This window comes from Fistularia commersonii, chromosome 12 (assembly GCF_037954325.1).
Source record: "Fistularia commersonii isolate RoL2024-O1a breed Wild chromosome 12, RoL_Fcom_v1.0, whole genome shotgun sequence".
Lineage (NCBI taxonomy): Eukaryota > Metazoa > Chordata > Actinopteri > Syngnathiformes > Fistulariidae > Fistularia > Fistularia commersonii.
The window spans coordinates 14303899-14321090 of NC_141295.1; the positions used below are offsets into that span (position 1 = coordinate 14303899).

Here is a 17192-nt window from a genome sequence, read left to right on the forward strand (position 1 = left end):
TGCAAAAATATATCTTGTTTAGTCAGAAAAGCTGTTTTTTGTCTATTTAGACAATGAGGCTCAATTAAATTGCTCTCCTGCAAATGGCTCCTTAAAACATGGCAGATCTGACTTTTAGGATTATTATTACGTTAAAATGAAATTACAGTACATGAAGAGAGCTATTACCAGATTTCTTTAAACATAATATATTCAAATATGCATGCACACAGTGAATTTATTTTCTATTTTTTTTGTTATTTGTGTTTCTTGCACCTATCCATTAAAAAGAAAAAAAAAACCTGAGCATTATTATTCTCACAAAAATAGTAGTCATTTTACTACCCTGTCTCTGTATTTTCAGAAGTGATGACGGGCACGTGGATCATGGCGATGATGGATCCTCCGAAGAGGGCCGGCAGGTAAGTCACGGCAGCCTCCCATCTGATATTGGCACGTTCTCATCTTTGCTCCTGCTGCTCCCTTACCGTGTTGGCAGGATTGTTCTCATAATCTACCTTTATTTTTAATTCAATTTGTGCTATTGATTAATTTTTTTTTCATTTACATGACCTCTTTGAATTTGTGGAAATGGGAAAAAAATATTACGCGTTGTTCATATTTAACAGGCAAGCTGCTCAGCATTTTTACTCCGAAAGAGGGTAAATCAAGAACAAGGCGAGACTTTTGACATCCTCTACATCAAAAACTAATGACGTTATTTACGTGCATGATTGCCCATTTTGAAAGGCCCCTTGCAATTCAAAGATTTCATTCATCATTTCTGTCCTGCCGTGAGTCAAATCTACGCAATGAGGTAATGAGGAAGTGCTACAAGTTCCACAGTTTGACCCAGTAAGGATCTTCAATAAGATCTTCAGAAGAGAGCTAAGGGTATGAAGGTTAAGGACCGCGGTTTATATTCCAGCGGCCCCTCATTGATACTACAAACCATATGTCCAAGCATTTATCTAATGTGTGTGTTGGGCGGGTTGGAATAGGGTAATAAAAGGACAACTTTAACTTTAACGCTTTCAAAATAAAGATAAAATAGGCAGCAAAATGTTGCTGATGATCTTGCTGTCAGAGCTTACAATTTCATATGTAACAGATCAAATTAAGAGAGGCCTTGCAGCGCCGCGCCGGGGCTCAGCGCGGGATTAGGGGGCAACTATCTCAAGGCTGCGCTTCTCAGATAACTGCACCTAAAGCAACCTTTTCTCAAACACACAATTACCCGTCCGCTCCCTCCCTCAATCCCCTCTACCGCATCCCTTTTGAATTTCATCAGGGGCTTAATTAGTATACAAATAAAACTTCCCTTATCTCCCTCTCGCCCTAATTGGCCAGTCTTTAGTTATGCCTGGTGAGTGTGTGTTAGTGTGTGAGAGAGCCGGGGCCCCTGTAATTAGGGTGACCGTGTTCACCTTTCCTCTCAGACACACGGGTACTCGGGCAGCCCATGGGGATGGTGGGCTCTACGTTGCGCTGTGCACTCGCATTAAAGTGTCTGTTTGTGTGGGTGTGCGTGTGTGTCAGTGTGTGTGTGTGTTACTGTGGCTGATGAGGAGGGATGTGCTCAGGATTATTGCTCGGCAATCATTGTTGGACCGTCCCAGTGGTCTTCTCATGAGCCATGAGGGCTTTGGGTGCTGCCGGTTCCCACTGAGTGGACGGGGCGTCTCGTTTTTTTTTTTTCTCTTTTCCATCCTCTCTTTTCTTTCGCTCCCTCTCCTCCTCAACCAAAGTGTTTATTGATTACCCCGGCCCGGTCTTCAACAACTTAATATCGGGTGACAGTACACTCACTGTTCTCACCGTAATTAGAGTTCAGCGCTGGAGGGGGTTGGAGGGTGAGAGCGTGGGGATGGGGGATGAGGGTTAGAGGGGGGCAGCAGATTGTGTGTGGGGGGGCAATTAGTACCTTTTGTTATTAAACTTGATTCATGTCTTCTAGTATGACTCCTCCCCACTCTGCTCTGCTCTCAGATGCTTACCTAGGGCACTGGGGCGGCCCCTCCGAAACTGACCAACCCGCAAATTACCGTGCCTGTCGGAAGACTTTCCCGATCTGCAAACCATCCCGCCCCCCCCTTGGCTTGCGTTGTGCGCAACGCCAATAACGCTCACTGTTAACTGTACGATCCCCAGTCAAATCCTCTCGCGTACACGCACTTAACACTCACAATACAATTTTTTTTTTTTTTTTGCCAAGAGCCCCCGTGAATACATGCTTCCTCCACCAGGCGTCTGCACGCTGCTTTTCCAAATTTGCTGAGGGTGTTTTAGTCTGATTGGTTTGATGCTGGAAGAGATCCAAGAATTCTCTTCGAGCAGCTATTTATTAACGCGATGGAGACATCCAGAAAGAAACATCGAAAAAATGACACTGCTTTATTATTTATCATCCCAGCAGCCGCTTAAATGCCGCTAATGAGGCTGTAAACAAACGTGTAATTAATTAGTTAATTCAATAACTCCCGAAAAGTACTTTACTAAAATAGAATTTATTTTGTTGAATCATTGCAGCGTAAGTAATATGACCGCGGCTAATTATACACCGCACACATGATTATATATTCATACAGTCAAATATTATTCAAATTAGGAGCTGCACTTTCGGAGTGGACGAGACTTTAAGCTGGAACAATTTGTTTTCAAATTCTCCAAGTGGCAACATCCAGTTGTGACTGAGTAGCACACTCTGCTTCCTTTTTCCACTGCGTCGCACGTGAACTGGATTATCGCCCGACCGTAGAGTCAAAGAATGCAGACCTATCATTCTCAATATTTCTACTAATTACTCTTTTTGGAAGATAATTTCAACTAAATACGTGACTTTTTTTTGCAGAAATGATGTTTCTTCGGGGTGGCATGCTGGTCAATGGTTGTTGCTTCAGGAAGGTCCCTGGTTCGATTCCCATGTGGGGTCTTTCAGTTTGTGGAAGGAGTGGATACAACTTTAATAATAATGTGTGGGCGTCCCGTCAATCGGACCCCTCTTGTCTCTTCGCCAAAGTGTCGAGGGGACACTGAACTCCAAGTTGCAAGTTCTTTTACCATCAGTACGTGCGAATGGATGAATGCAATCTATTGTAAAGCACTTTGAAACTGCAATTTGTGCGAGACAATTTACTTTTGTTTCTCTACACCTCTCCTTCTTTCGGAGGACTATAATGACTAAATGTATGACGTATCGTCCACCACCAGCGCCTGGTGGTTGGCTGTTTTGTTGAGCCGTAAACTACTCACATTTTTATAATGATGATTTTTTTTTCTCATCGCTGCTATTTTCAGAGCTTCACCGCGATCTCAGGATACACTAAATACTCCGGATCCGGTGAATCATTAAAATAATCAACACTTTGCATTGGAGGAAAATCAATACTATGGGAAAAAAAAGGCAGTTTAATACTGTTGATATCTTTATTTCCTCTGACAAGGATACAAAGCACTTGTTTTTTTGTTTTTAGCCTGCCCTCAAAAAACTTTGCGGGCGCGTTTTCAAGACAACGAGCGATCCCCTTCGCAGAGTCCGCTTTGCTGAACCTGGCAAATCAATTCATTTGGTGAGGTTGGAGGTTTACATTTACGGTTTCCCTCTCCACGGCCACATCTGCTTTCCCTTCGACAAACACAAGCGGCGAGCAACAATTTAGCAAAATGGACGAGCTTCGGTCCGTCTTAGACAATAAAACTGTCAACTTTCCGCGCTCTGCATTCTTTTTCTGCACCAAACATTGTTAGTGATGTTGGTGATGTGAGATGACAATGCCTCTCTCCACTACCCTCCAACACCCCCCCTACCTCCTCCAACCCCCCCACCACGCTGCCCATTCTTTGTCTCCACCAGTCTCCAGGAGCCTGATATGGAGCTTATGGGGAAAAGGAGGAAGATCAATCCTGGTGTCAGCAGCTCAGCGCGCATCTTTCCCAGTAACGGCAGGACAAGTGTCAGCTGGAGGAGAGGCAGCCGCCATGCAGGGAGGGAGGGAGAGAGAGAGAGAGAGAGCCAGAGAGAGAGAAAAAGAGAGAGAGAGCGAGAGAGAGTTAGAGAGGTGGTCGCGGGGAGGGTGAGAAAGAGAGCCCTCTGTATGGCAGCCGAGCGAGTGAGCAGCCCAGCCCAAGGGAGTGCACCTCCAGTAGACAAAAGATCAATTCTCTCCATTTCACTCTCAGCTCCTGATAACAAGCAAAAGTTCAGCAAGCCCAGGAGCTGTCTCGCCTTTGAAATGTGCATTGTGGTGTGCTACACACACGCGGCTGCGCCGTTTCGTCCTGGTACAAGTGGCCCATACACACAAATACATACATGCGCGCACACACACACACACACACACCCTGTGTGTTTAAACTGAGGCCTTCTAGTATTAAAGGTGATTATAAATACCTGTTATGTATTTGTTTCTCAGACATGGGAGGCAATTAGGGGGGGGAGAAAGTCCACCATGCATCAACAGTGTCCGAAATAGATTTTCGCCGGGCGAGCGCACATTCTGTTGGTTTTTATCGAGTTAATTGTTTCCTTGCCTATATGTGCTCACTGAAATTGTCATGCGAGGCGTCCGGCGCGTTTGACATGTTTCCGAATGTCCTTCCTGCAGCACAAACACAGTCTCTTAGATCGGTTCACGACAATGCAACAGACACTAAGAGAAAACAGCCTCAGACGGGAGGCTGTTGCATTTGCTCAGAATCAAAACATAATTTGCGACGCCGCGACGCGCCAAGAGCGTGTGGTTTTGATCGTGATTGCGGGTAACATTGTTATTGGCAAAAAGCTACGGTCAGTCAAAACCAGAAACAGGCATCTCGAGGAGCCTTGTCTTATTTTCCTGCAAAATACAAGTGTTGTTGATAACATTCTCATTTGTTGGAAGTTTATGGAATATATTGTTTCCTTCCTGTTTGTGCTGGTTCTCAAGTTGCTGCACTTGTTTTTGTTCAAATGTAAAGACTTCCCTCCAAACCACATGTTTGCGGGTGAGCTGCGTGGATGTTTCTCATTTAAAGCAACAGCTTTTCAAACTTTTAAATAGTTGAATTCAGTTCGCATTGTGACGCTACATTTATACTGTATATACTATTACTTGTCCAAAACTGGAAAACACTGTTTGTCACAGTCTAAGCATCTAGAACATCTGTGTCTTTTTTTCCCGGTTTCCATAAAACTTCACTTAATCTAGGTCAAATAGCAAAAAAAAAAAAAAAACAACTTTCTTAAACACTTCGCCGCAAAGAACAACTAAGTTTCATGCAAAAGTGGCCAAAGTTTATCTCATTTCCTTCTTCGGTGTTACACGATGAGTCCTCTTTGTCTATTTGGATCATTACTCTGTCTGTGAAGGGTCGGAAATCTCCGGTTTATCCCGGAGAGGCTGATGCCGCATGACAGCTCTGTAGCTGGTTCCGTTTAAGACAACCACGGAACGAGGACAAACCCGTGGAGGTTAGACCTTTGCCACTTCTCATCACGCTGGAACTTAAGGAGAGGGTCAGTATTTGTGGGTATTCGGGACAGGCGCTAAACCCCGCGACCCACTCTGTGCACCATCAGCCTGCCATGCATCAAAACGTTCGTGAGGCTTGGAGCCCATCTTTTAATTTCCCTCTCCTATCACTGTCTTCCTTTGCACCGTGTCCAAATGTCATAACAGTGTCTGTGTAATGTACCCAATAATTAGGTTTCTCTCAGGGACCCCTAAGCATGGCCTCCAACAGATGGCCCGTACCTCTTTGTGTATGCAGATTTATTCTCTTGGAATGTTTACAGATATCGTCATTACACTGACATCCATAGCTAAATAGGCAGTAATTGAGGCAAAACCTGTTATCCAGTCAGTGTTGTTTTTGTCGTGTTCTCGCTGAAAGGAACAACTTGCAGAGCGGGACAGCCAGTATCACACGATTGACCTTTTACATGATTTTCAATTACTGGCGAGAGATGAGAAACTGAGGGGTCCCTGTAGTGCAGCTGTCTCTGCTGTCTCCTCTCCAGAACATCTGCCCGTCCAACGTGGCAGCGGCTTCTCTTTCTCCCCGTGAGGTCGCTCGCCCTGCCCGGGATGGGCAGGTGTGAGCTGGGCCGGGCCCCTCTGTCATTAAGCGGCCCAGCTGTGCTGTCACGTCTGGCGAAGAGGCGGGTGTCATCCATGACCCTGTCTCAGCTCCCTCGGTGGGGCACACGCAGACCTTGACAGGGCAGCTGAGGGTAAAGCTGCGCATGGAATATCTATGAAGGACGACCGCACCGTCCCTTTCGTGCACCCCGGCGGGCGCCACCTCCGCACGCTCGCCTACCCTCCTGCCAAAGAGCAGGATAGGCTCTCATCAGCCGTGTCAGTCAATAAAAAGGAGAACATCAGGCCCCCTGCTGTGTCCTACGTGTCTTTTCAAAGGAGATTTGGACACACTGAAAGGAGGACGGTAACGGACGCTTTCTTTTCGACAGTGGAGAAATGAATAATCAAATATAGCGGATGCACAAAAAATAATTGAAAGGTGAAATTAACTTTTCCGCATGTGATGTGTTTGCAAAAAACTACTGTAAATTGAACCCTAATGTATCACAAATGCAAATGACAATTAGTACTTGCATTGCGGAGCTGATGGCATACAGTATACAGATGTAAATAAAACACTACTGAATTTTTATGCCAATAAACTGATTTTTAAGAACTAAGTTTTAATATTCTGGGAAATACATATTTCTCAGTCATACAATATTTAGATTATCTCTCTCTCTCTCTCTCTCCTTCTCTCTCTCTCTCTCTCTCTATATATATATATATGTATATATATATGTATGTATATATACACATAGTGTGATATATATATATACATATATATATATATACAAAAATGTGTATATAAAAATGTGAGAAAATACGGCTTCTACTGTGATATATATATATCACATTTTTAAGCATTTCATTGGAAATGACAATCTCTTGTTGCCCTCCCCCTTTTTTTTCTTTGCCTGTGTAGCAACATCAATGGTACATTCTCGGTTTAACCTTTTCTCCTAGTTCAACTCATTTTAATGAAGGAAATCAATTTTTTAGGGAGCGTTATGACCAGGTCCGGGGAGTTGGCGGCCCCAACCGCCTTCCTGTGCTTTCAGTTCGAAGGACCCGTTTCGCCAGCTACTGTATATTTACTTCATATTTACTGATTTGCTGTTTCAATTTCACAACGGCGATTCCAATCAATATTGCAGGCAGGAGACGGGAGGGATATTCAGAGGAGACAGAGGAGCGAGACAGGGAGAAGAGGAGGCATTGGATCAAACTCAGATAGATACCGCCAAACTCGCTGGTCAACAAATGGAAGCTGGGAAAACGTATCCAGCCGGTCAATCACTTCTTAAAGCATGTAGATTTTAGGTGGTTTACCGTATCGGAGCCTTGGCCGGAGCCGGAAAAAAAGTCAAATTGTTACAAATGATGCTTGGAAAGAGAGGATAAAAATTTGTATTACAACATGATCACAGATGTGAGAAAAGCTAATTCAGAGCAAGGGTCTGCGGAAGCGGGCTTTTGAATCGATGATAATAACATGAAGTAATATTTTCTATTGAAACGCACACACACACACACTCACACAAATCAATCCCCCCACATACAGTTATGATCTAAAGCATAATGATAATAACAATATTTCCTGCTGCCTGTTGGATGTATAAAATTTTAGCATTTAAACCAGAACTCAAACTTTTTCATGAAATTATTTTTATCACGATGTAGCAAATAGTGAACTTTATTAATTACACAAACAGTGCTCAGAAAATATTCATTCATTCATTCGTTATGTATTCCACTTCCTGCAGGCAGAGTTATCGGGGGGGGTTGGAGCCTAGCCCTGCCGTGATTGGACGAGAAGCGGGGTTCACACTGGATCGGTCGCCAGTTGATGACAGGGCCGCATATAGAGACATTTATCCATTTACTCTCATTCACATGTTACATATAGACTTACAACCATTCATTCTCTCATTCATACGCCTGGGCTTTTATTCTACTTTATTGATTAGCCAGTGGGAGGAAACCCACGCAGACACGGGGAGAGCATTCATCAGAATCGAACCAGGGACTGGTTGAATGTGAAAGGTACCCTACTTTAGATGATCTAACATTTTGGTGGCTCAGCCTTTCTTTACTGTCTCCTCCGCCTCCTTAGTTTTGAATAATCAGTGAAAAGAAAGTCGATGGAGACACGTGGAGCAAATCTTGCGTTTGTCTTGATTGGTTCCTCACAGTGCTTTTATCAAATTAAACCAAAAAATATCTAATGGAAACTCCGTCCATCCAATGTGAGAGCCAACAAGTGATTATTATTAAAGCTCCCCGTGCCTGCCAGGAGAAGTGCTTTGTCTGCTGAATGCTACAGCTCCAAGTCGGCCTTATGTCAAAGCACAGCCAATTTAATCATCCCTACGTGCAGCAGCAAGTGAGTAGAGATTTAATAAATTATTTGAATTATTTACATCATGACGCAAAAAAAGGCCTTACCCTTTTTCTAATATGTTTACCCAACAGAGAATTAGACAAAGGTTCTGTCCAGGCAACTCTGGAGTTCTCCTTCTGAAAGACACCCCGGTGTTTGGTAACGTGCACTTATATTTATCTTCAAAGTAATCAGTCCGAACAGTCGTGCCAAAGTGCCGCCGACGGTTGTCAAGCCTTGCACGTCTTAATTTTTTTTTGCTGCTCCGGGGGAAAAAAAAATAACACTTTGCCTGCAAATTCTAAAGACTTAATTAATTATGCGATGGTTTGTCCGTCTCCTGCTGTCAAGGAAGTTGCCAGCAATTTAGGAGTTATCTTTGATGGCGATCTTTGCTTCAATAACTCGTGATTAAATTTTCACTTTCTCTGCTGAATACTTCTAAAATCTGGTTCGTTGTCTGCAGATTGCTCCGAAGACATTTTTCGTTCCCTGGAGATGCCTAGGAAATAAGATCCATCACAAATCGAGTATCTTTAATCCATGTCAGGTGTAGCAATAACATACTTTGTTTCTCTTCAAACTTTAGGAAAGTGAGAGGTTCACTGAGGGGTCCAGGTCTCATCAGTGCAATGTGTCTACAGAGTGAGCGGGCAGTGATCGCAAGCGCAAGAAATAGGATGAAACAAATAGATGAAGTCATAGTCATCCCAAAATATTCAAATAATGATTTCTGGTTCTGGTCAGGGGGCCTTTCCGTGTGGATTTTGCATGTTCAGGTTTGTAACCACACAAACATTGTGTGAGTGCAACTTCCTGCAGGAGGTTCATTGACAATAACTTCCCCAGACGGAGAATGACAGTAAAAATCTGCATGTCTCTGTATACATTAAATTACATTACATTAGTTATTTGGCGCTTTTATCCAAAGCGACTTACAAAAGGTGCAATTCAGTCACCAAAGATATGAAGTTCCAGTCGTCGGAAGTCAGAAGTGACCCCTCTACCAAATAGCCATCTCAAAAACATATACACACATACATTCATTTCTTTCTTTTTTTTTTTTCTTTGTTTTTAGTGGGGTAGTGCTTGGTGAAGAGGTATGTTTCCAGCATATATAACAGGAATTTAAGATTGAAAGGTAGTGCCTTTATATGACATGAATGAGCGAGTGAATGGTTGGATGTCTCTAGTTGAACGAGAGTGAATTTTTGCATGTTTCCAAATGACCTATGAATGAGATGGTGTATGGGTGGCACAGTGGTTAGTGCTTCAGCCTCACAGCACAAATACCCTGGTTTAAGTTTGCATTTTCTCCCTGTGTCTGCGTGTGTTTCATCCGGGTTCTCTGGTCTCCTCCCACAGTCCAAAAACACGCAGCAGGTTAATCCGAAAAATAATTGGAAAAAAATTACCCAGAATAAGCGAGTTAATGGTTGTTTGTCTGTATATGTGGCCTTGTGGTTTACCGGCGACCGGTCCAGGGTGTGTTCCGCCTCTCGCTGACAGCTGGGATAGGCTCCAGCATCTCCCGTAACCCTGAGTGCAGGATAAGCTGCAGATGATGGATAGATGGATGGATGGATGGATGGACATGGGGAATGGTTGCATGTCTCTATCAGGGGTCAGGAACCTTTTTGACTGGGAGAGCCATAAAAGCCAAATATTTCTAAATATATTTCATTGAGGGCCATATAGTATTTTTAATGTATGATAAACTAAATATGTCTTACTTTTAATGCGACCTCTGGTGCTGCATGGATTTGTTCAAAGTGCCGCTTTATATTTGACCGTTTCATCGATGCAATTTTATCATCGCATATTAGACATACCGCTGATATAAATGCACATTCCTGTCTTTTTTTTCTTTTCGCCATCTTTTTCCACTACAAGGATAAACTAGTCGGCTATCTGATAAAATTGAGTTCTTCACCTTTACAATGACTCGGACATGCTCGGTTCCCGACCCGACCGACGGGTGACCCGTGAAATTTATCTTCAAATCTAATTTCTGTTTACTTTAAAATGACACAGTGTCAGGAAAAAAATATAACAAGTGATTTAAAATCAGTTCAACTGATTTTTTTTCTCAACTCAAAATTGTCTGGGAGCCATATGCCGTCACCGGAAGAGCCATAAATGCCTCGCGAGCCATAGGTTCCCGACCGCTGCTCTATATGATGTGTTATTGAGAGCGTGAGTGGTTTGTCTCTATGTGGCTCTGCAATCGACTGGCAGCGAGTCTCCTCACCGCAGCCCCGACTGCAAAAGAAGTTGTATAGTTAATGAATAAATGAATGATTTCTGGTTCTCTGTCAGTCTTAATTCTAAGCAAAGTACATCGACTGACATATGTTATTAGGAGACAAAGCAGGCGTTCATGTTTGTTTTGTAATTAACGTGCTCTTTGCACATTTAAGTAGGACGGGGAAAGGTTCTCATCACTCTTTAGGCAAATAGTTGTCCGGTGTGAATTCAGATTCCTTTCAGGTTTCATCACCATCTTCTTGTCAACTTCAGAAACCTCGTATCATCTGTCTTGCTTTCCTGCAGCACGCTTTGCTGCATCCAAAGCAGAACGTGAACCAAAAACTTACTTCTGGCCGACAAGAAATCAAGGGTGTGATATTTGTTTGGTCATCTTTGAGTTATTGGATTTTTCTGTGTCAGTAGCGTAATTCCCAGGTTCACCCGCAGTGTACACACACACACACACATGCTCACACACACGCACACACACTCACGTCTGGTGTTATTGGCTGTGCGCCTTCATCCACAGACACCTCCAGCATCCCTGGTGGCCTTTGTCACAGAAGAAAGAGAATGATCAATATCCCAGTTAAACTAGACTTTCAAAGCTGATCGCGGGCTCTCATTCTGGGGCCTTCTCCTTTAATGAATTTTCTTTCATTCCGCACAAGTTTTTAAACATCAAACAATAAATCGGCCAGGGCACAGTGAAATATTTAGATCTATTGACTGTGTTTGAAAAATGTAGAGGGCAAAAACTCCAGTGGTTTGATGCTGATACATTCTGAACACTTTAATCCACCCGAGTGTTTCTTTTATCTGCCCGGGTTTCTCCAAAAGAGGGGAAAAAGGGCCTCAAGAATGTTCTCAAAGATCCAGCAACTCTTTTCTTAAAAGCTCCTTACCTTCAATTACTTTTTTTATTTTTTTATTTCTAATGCAATGATGTTTTTTGATAGCGAGGCACGAGGAAGAAAATTCCTGCCGTGTGAAACGATCGGTTCTGTTACAGGATCAGTCGTGTTCTTGAACCTGCTCTTCTTGAATGAGCCTGTGGGATTTTCAGATACACACACACACACATATATATCTATATATATAGATATATATTTTTTTTATTGCTAATTTTTCTTAAATTTCTCATTTTGAAAGTTGATTTTGGGGAAAAAATTTCTCTCTCAGTATATATCTATATCTCTCTATATATATCTATATATACATATATATATAGATAGATGGATATATATTTAATCCATTACTATTATTTTTGCTATTTTTTTGTATTTTTTTTCTCTTTCAATTGTTCGAATGCTACATTTGAGGGGGTCACGTACACAGCATGGGATCGTAGCACTGAAATTGGGAACATCTGTTTTCAGCCAGGTGCTCGATTAGCACTTCCGTCCCACAGCAAGAAGGTCTTTGGTTCAATTTTTGCATGTTCTGGCTCAAAGTTTGCATGTTCTCCCCGTGTCTGCGTGGGTTTGCTGCGGGTTCCTCGGTTTCCACTCACAGTCCAAAAAAAAATGCTGGGGGTTTCTTTGGAGAATCTGAATTTACTTGGATGTGTGAATGGTTGTATATCTCCATAGGTGGCCCTGTGATGGACTGGCGACAGGTCCAGGTTGAGAACTCCGCACCCCTACACTTCCACAATGAATGAATAAATTAAAGTTTGCACCGATGAACCGCAACTTCTGGAAGAAACACAAAAACAAATGATAAACATTATATTTGTTGCATGTAGTCTTTAATCATGGATGAATGGTTTCTGGGATGGTTCAGGCCAGACATCAAAAAAGTACAATCTGAGAATACATTGTCTGAAAAAATAAACAGTACAATGTTCTAAAAAAATTGTTCTACACATACTAGGTAAACAGGAACAAACTGCACTTTGGTAAATAAAATACCACACGTATGAGATGGATATGCATGGAATTTTGTTCTAAACTTTTCCAGTATATTTGTGTATCATCTGGATCATCTAACTCATCGTAGTCATTATTTGACTTTATAAACTGGAAATTAGAATTCAAGTGAAAAGTTTTTGGAGAATGTACTTTATTTAGATAAACTTATTTATATGTTTTCAACTGGCGGATTATTTCTTAACTCTAATTATGAGTAATAACACACTCACAGCAGTTCTGGAGATCATGACTGTATCAGTCATTCCTTCAATTCTGCGTCCAATAATGTTTTCTGCATTGCCGGGATGTGTGCGTGTGTGTACGTGTGAGCTCTTGCTTTAGTGATTTGTATATGACCGATGTGACAGCCCAGCCTTGATGTTAAACATCTGCCGGGTGATTCATTTGGCGCTGAATTTGGAGTGACACCGAGGCACATCTGCCGAGAAGCAGGCGATCCCCGCAACCTGCCCCCGCAACGAGGCCCCGGCTTCACCACCCAACCACTTTTCTGATGATTGCGTCATTTCTCCTCTCTCCACCGAGGCCGGTTCACCAAAGTGACATCCTGCTTCTTTCTCCAGTTGCGCACACTGAAGAGCAGCAGATGCAAAGCCTTGGGGGAGATTTAGAAATGGCAAACATAATGAAAGTCAAGAACCTGGGTAAAAGGCGATGTCAGAGAGTTTTCATTTTGGCCTTTTTTCTACAACTAAATTAATTTATTAAGAACATTTTTCAAAACTGTGTTCACCTTTAAGTGTGACTCACCAGATCGGTAAAAATATACAAATATGTGATTTGGCATGAAACAAACTTTTAAGGGTGTTGTATGCTGTTTTTTTTTTTCATTCAGTATTCCATGAGTGTTTTCGTTTGTCTGCTTTGAGAGATCCCATGTTTGCGTCTCTGCTCATGATAAATGCATTAGACTAAATAGAAAGATTGAGAAATCATTTGAGTTTAAGTGACAGATGCTTCTTCTCACTACTGTGCAGGGGCATGGTAATCACTAGAATGAATACAGATTGACTAATTAAGGTTATACAGTTGGCTGGCTCTCTCCAAACAAAGCCCAAGTAAAGTTGATTGTGTAGCTCAGCCCCAATAGTATTCGCTATATGAGAGCAGATTTGATATGCTGTTCGGTCTGACGTGTCAAACACGGAGAGCATCGCACGCCGTCGTACTCCATTTTCACATTCCCGCCTCCGTTTAGTTTATTCTGTTGTGAAATAATTAGCCGATAAATAGATTTACTGTCCGGTCCAGCCGCACCGCCCCTGTTACTGTATCCAAAACATCGACCGAAAGAAATCAAACAGGAATGATGACTAACAAAACGCGGCCGGAGCAGATGATGACGACCGAAATATGTTGGACGGCTATTCCGGAGCTTTCGGCGCATGTTTGGCACAGATAGAGTCCAAGGACGCGCGAGGCCTTTGATCGGATCTCTGGGGCATCCCAGATGTTCCGGCAAAGGGCAATGTCAAGTCTGGTTTATTTGCCGAGGTAATGCCCGGCCATTATATGAACAACTCATCCATCAAACAAAAAAAAAAAATGAAATTTTCGGGGAATGTGTTTTTACTTTGCACGAACGAGCAATCGAGGTTACTCGGGAAAGTTCTGATGGACCATAAACACGTGTCAGCTGCTTTTAGGGCACAGGACACAGGGCGTACTCAGGGCAACCCATGGACATTTCCTCCCCTTGTTACTGTAGACGTCCAATGATATTATCCATCCCCTTGACGGGATGTGATGTTTTACCTCCGTAGATGTCACTGAATCACATGTCATACCTCTGGTTGTCACTGAATAATTCCAATCATGAGGAACTCATTTGAGTGCACTCTCACTGATTATCCCCCCGTGAAAGGCCTTCACCAGTAGGTGGCAGTATGATACTTGAATCTGCAACTTCCCAAATCACTCTTCTCAGTCCTTCACCAAGAAGGAGCGCCCTGGCTGTTTCACTTGACAAATTGAAATATGCAATAATATCTGCTGCAGATGTTATAAACAAAGTGGCGTATTTAACCGCTCTATTATTATCCACCGTTTTCCGCGCAGACATTGCAGATGGTCTGTGCGAAACTGAAATCGCAAAGTATATTTACAGAATCTGCAAAGCTGTGACATACAAGTGAAAAAGTGATTTCAGCCGAAGGGGCACTTTGGAAAAGGAGGTAAAAGCGGTAATGAAATCAAACTGTGGAATCTCACGCTTAAAAAGGCGCACATAATAAGGCAAAATCACAACAAATACAGTGTAACATATGGTGAATGTTTCTTTAATTAGGCCTGTGTTATTTTTAATTTTTACCTATTAAAAAAATGAAAACATTTTCCCGACTTTGACAGTGAGGATTTTTTTCATTAAATAAACGTTTTGCAAATCACAGAACAAATCCAATTTGTTATAATAAATACATTTAGAAAACTCATGCCTGTCAATTTAAGATTAAAAAAAAAAAAGCTCAATTGGGAAGATTTCCAACACCCGCATTTAATGCTTGCAGCCTTTTGTGCACGTTCTTTTCTGTAACTGAGGAAATCACTCTTCTTGACTGGCAGGGTGAGAAGATCGGGGAGCCTGTGAGAAACACGTGCGACACTGTTTCCCCTCCAATGTTTAATGCGAGGCCCCACAGAAAGGAATTCAAAGGTAACTCCGATGCTTTATTTTTTTTAGATAAATATAATAAATACAAGTATAATCTTTTATTTATTAACAGAGCTTAGTGGTGGAGTCTTGTGAGGTCAGAAAATGATGACGCCATATTGCTGCACTTTTAATAACCAACCTCGTGTGTAAGATGATAGAAGAGGGAAGTTGAATATTTTGCTACCTATTAAGTTCTTAAAGCGTATTTCCTAAAATTAAAAAAAAAAAAAAAAAAAAAAAAGGAGAGAAACTGGGTGTACAATCTGCTACGTTGGCTGCTCCTGCTCAGAATTAGAGATTTATTTTCTAAGGAGGAAAAAAAAATCAATTAGTGCTAAATTTATTCATGGATTTCTGCGATCAATGTGAGTCCACTCAGAGGGCCTCGGTGGGACCCAGTTCATCCCAGTTAATGTGTTTGAAGGGGAATTACCATTGATGTTGTTTTCTCTTCCTCCCGGGTCAAAGAGCACCGTGGAGTTGTCACAGCCCGCCCGCCCACAACATGGGAAGAACTTTCACGCCGGTCCTTACCCTTCACCCGTGTGGACTGGAGGGAGGACGGCGTGCGGTGGAAACGCATGTGAGGGAAAGACAATTGGGCTTGTTTTGGCTGATAAATCTAACATACTTGCGGCGCTGGTCTTACTACAGCTAATTGTGAATCCAATCAAGGCTGGGAATACTGCCTATTGATTTACCCCACTAAGCACACACAGCAAACAAATAGAGAGGGACCACGTTATGTGTGAATTCGCTCAGAAATGTCTTCCGAACGTTCGTATGACTAAAGTACGACTGCGGAAAAGGTGGAAAAATGCATTTCTTTGTCGTCGCTAATTGGCTGCGACCGCCGTAATGACCTCTCACGATTTGGCGATCGCTCTCATAATTCCCTCGTACTTCACATTGCTGCTCGGAGAGAGACATGTGATTCTCTGAAATGTTCCGTCAAGGACATTCTTTTCTCTATTCATATTGATTTCAAACAGTTCCTGCACACAGGCTATATTTCAGGTCAATTAGACATATTTGGGCATTTGCAAATCATTTTTTTCTCTAGGATTCCTGGGGCTCTAAAACTGCACTTTTGGCCTAACAGCACTGCTCAGATTCTCTGTGGAGCTTGACATTTTGATCCGCAACAGAGACTAAATGATAACCGTTTCCTTGTAAATACTGTTGCCTGCGGGGAGGGTTTAAATAGACCAAGAAGGACTTTTCACACACTCACTTGTTTATATTCACAACTGATCTATATATGGACAGCTAAAGCATTTAGAATATAGTTTGCATTGCGTATAACAGTGTGAGGCCGCTGCCCGAGAGCGTGAGCGGGGAGATTTGTGATCCCTGCAAACATGGTTGGTGATTTTCAAGATTCCTGGGGTTTAGCGCACACAAATTATGCAATTATGACCAATTCCCCCGAAAGGTACCGAATAAGTCGTGATGGCTCACTCTCTGACTTTTTTTTTTTCTTCTCTTAACCAAACACAATTTCACTATCTTTTTTTTTCATCTCTTTGTTTTGTTTTTCTTTAAAGGGAATATTTTGTGAAAGTTTTTTTTTTTTTTCTCCAACTGTTCATGTATGAAAGAACAAGCTGCCCTTGTTTGAAGTGTTTCGTTTTGGCATCTGTGATCACTCTCATTAGGGCTCTCCTCTCGGTGCGAGCGAAAACACTCCGATTCATTTATTTTTATTTCAAACATATCATTGACTGCTGTCTGAGCTCGTATCCACATCTGAGAGAAAGTATTTATTTGAACCCGACTAACAACCCCCATCTTCACCAATTTTAAATATAAATGGAGGAGGAATCGATTCGTCACTCACTGATTTTTGTATGTTTTCCCCTAACTCTGAAAAAACATAATATGAGTAAATAATTCCTTTTACCAATAAATACAGAGACTGGCTGGAATAT

General features: G+C 42.2%; 1 long non-coding RNA gene across 1 annotated transcript in view; it reads left to right on the forward strand.

The window, feature by feature from the left end:
- Positions 1 to 16261, forward strand: part of LOC147228937 (uncharacterized) — a 37072-nt gene extending 20811 nt beyond the window's left edge. The window contains exons 4-6 of the long non-coding RNA XR_015106967.1: positions 344 to 401; positions 15171 to 15261; positions 15730 to 16261. This is a non-coding gene — a long non-coding RNA (uncharacterized LOC147228937). The remainder of the gene's footprint in view (positions 1 to 343; positions 402 to 15170; positions 15262 to 15729) is intronic.
- The last annotated feature ends 931 nt before the right edge of the window (positions 16262 to 17192 follow it).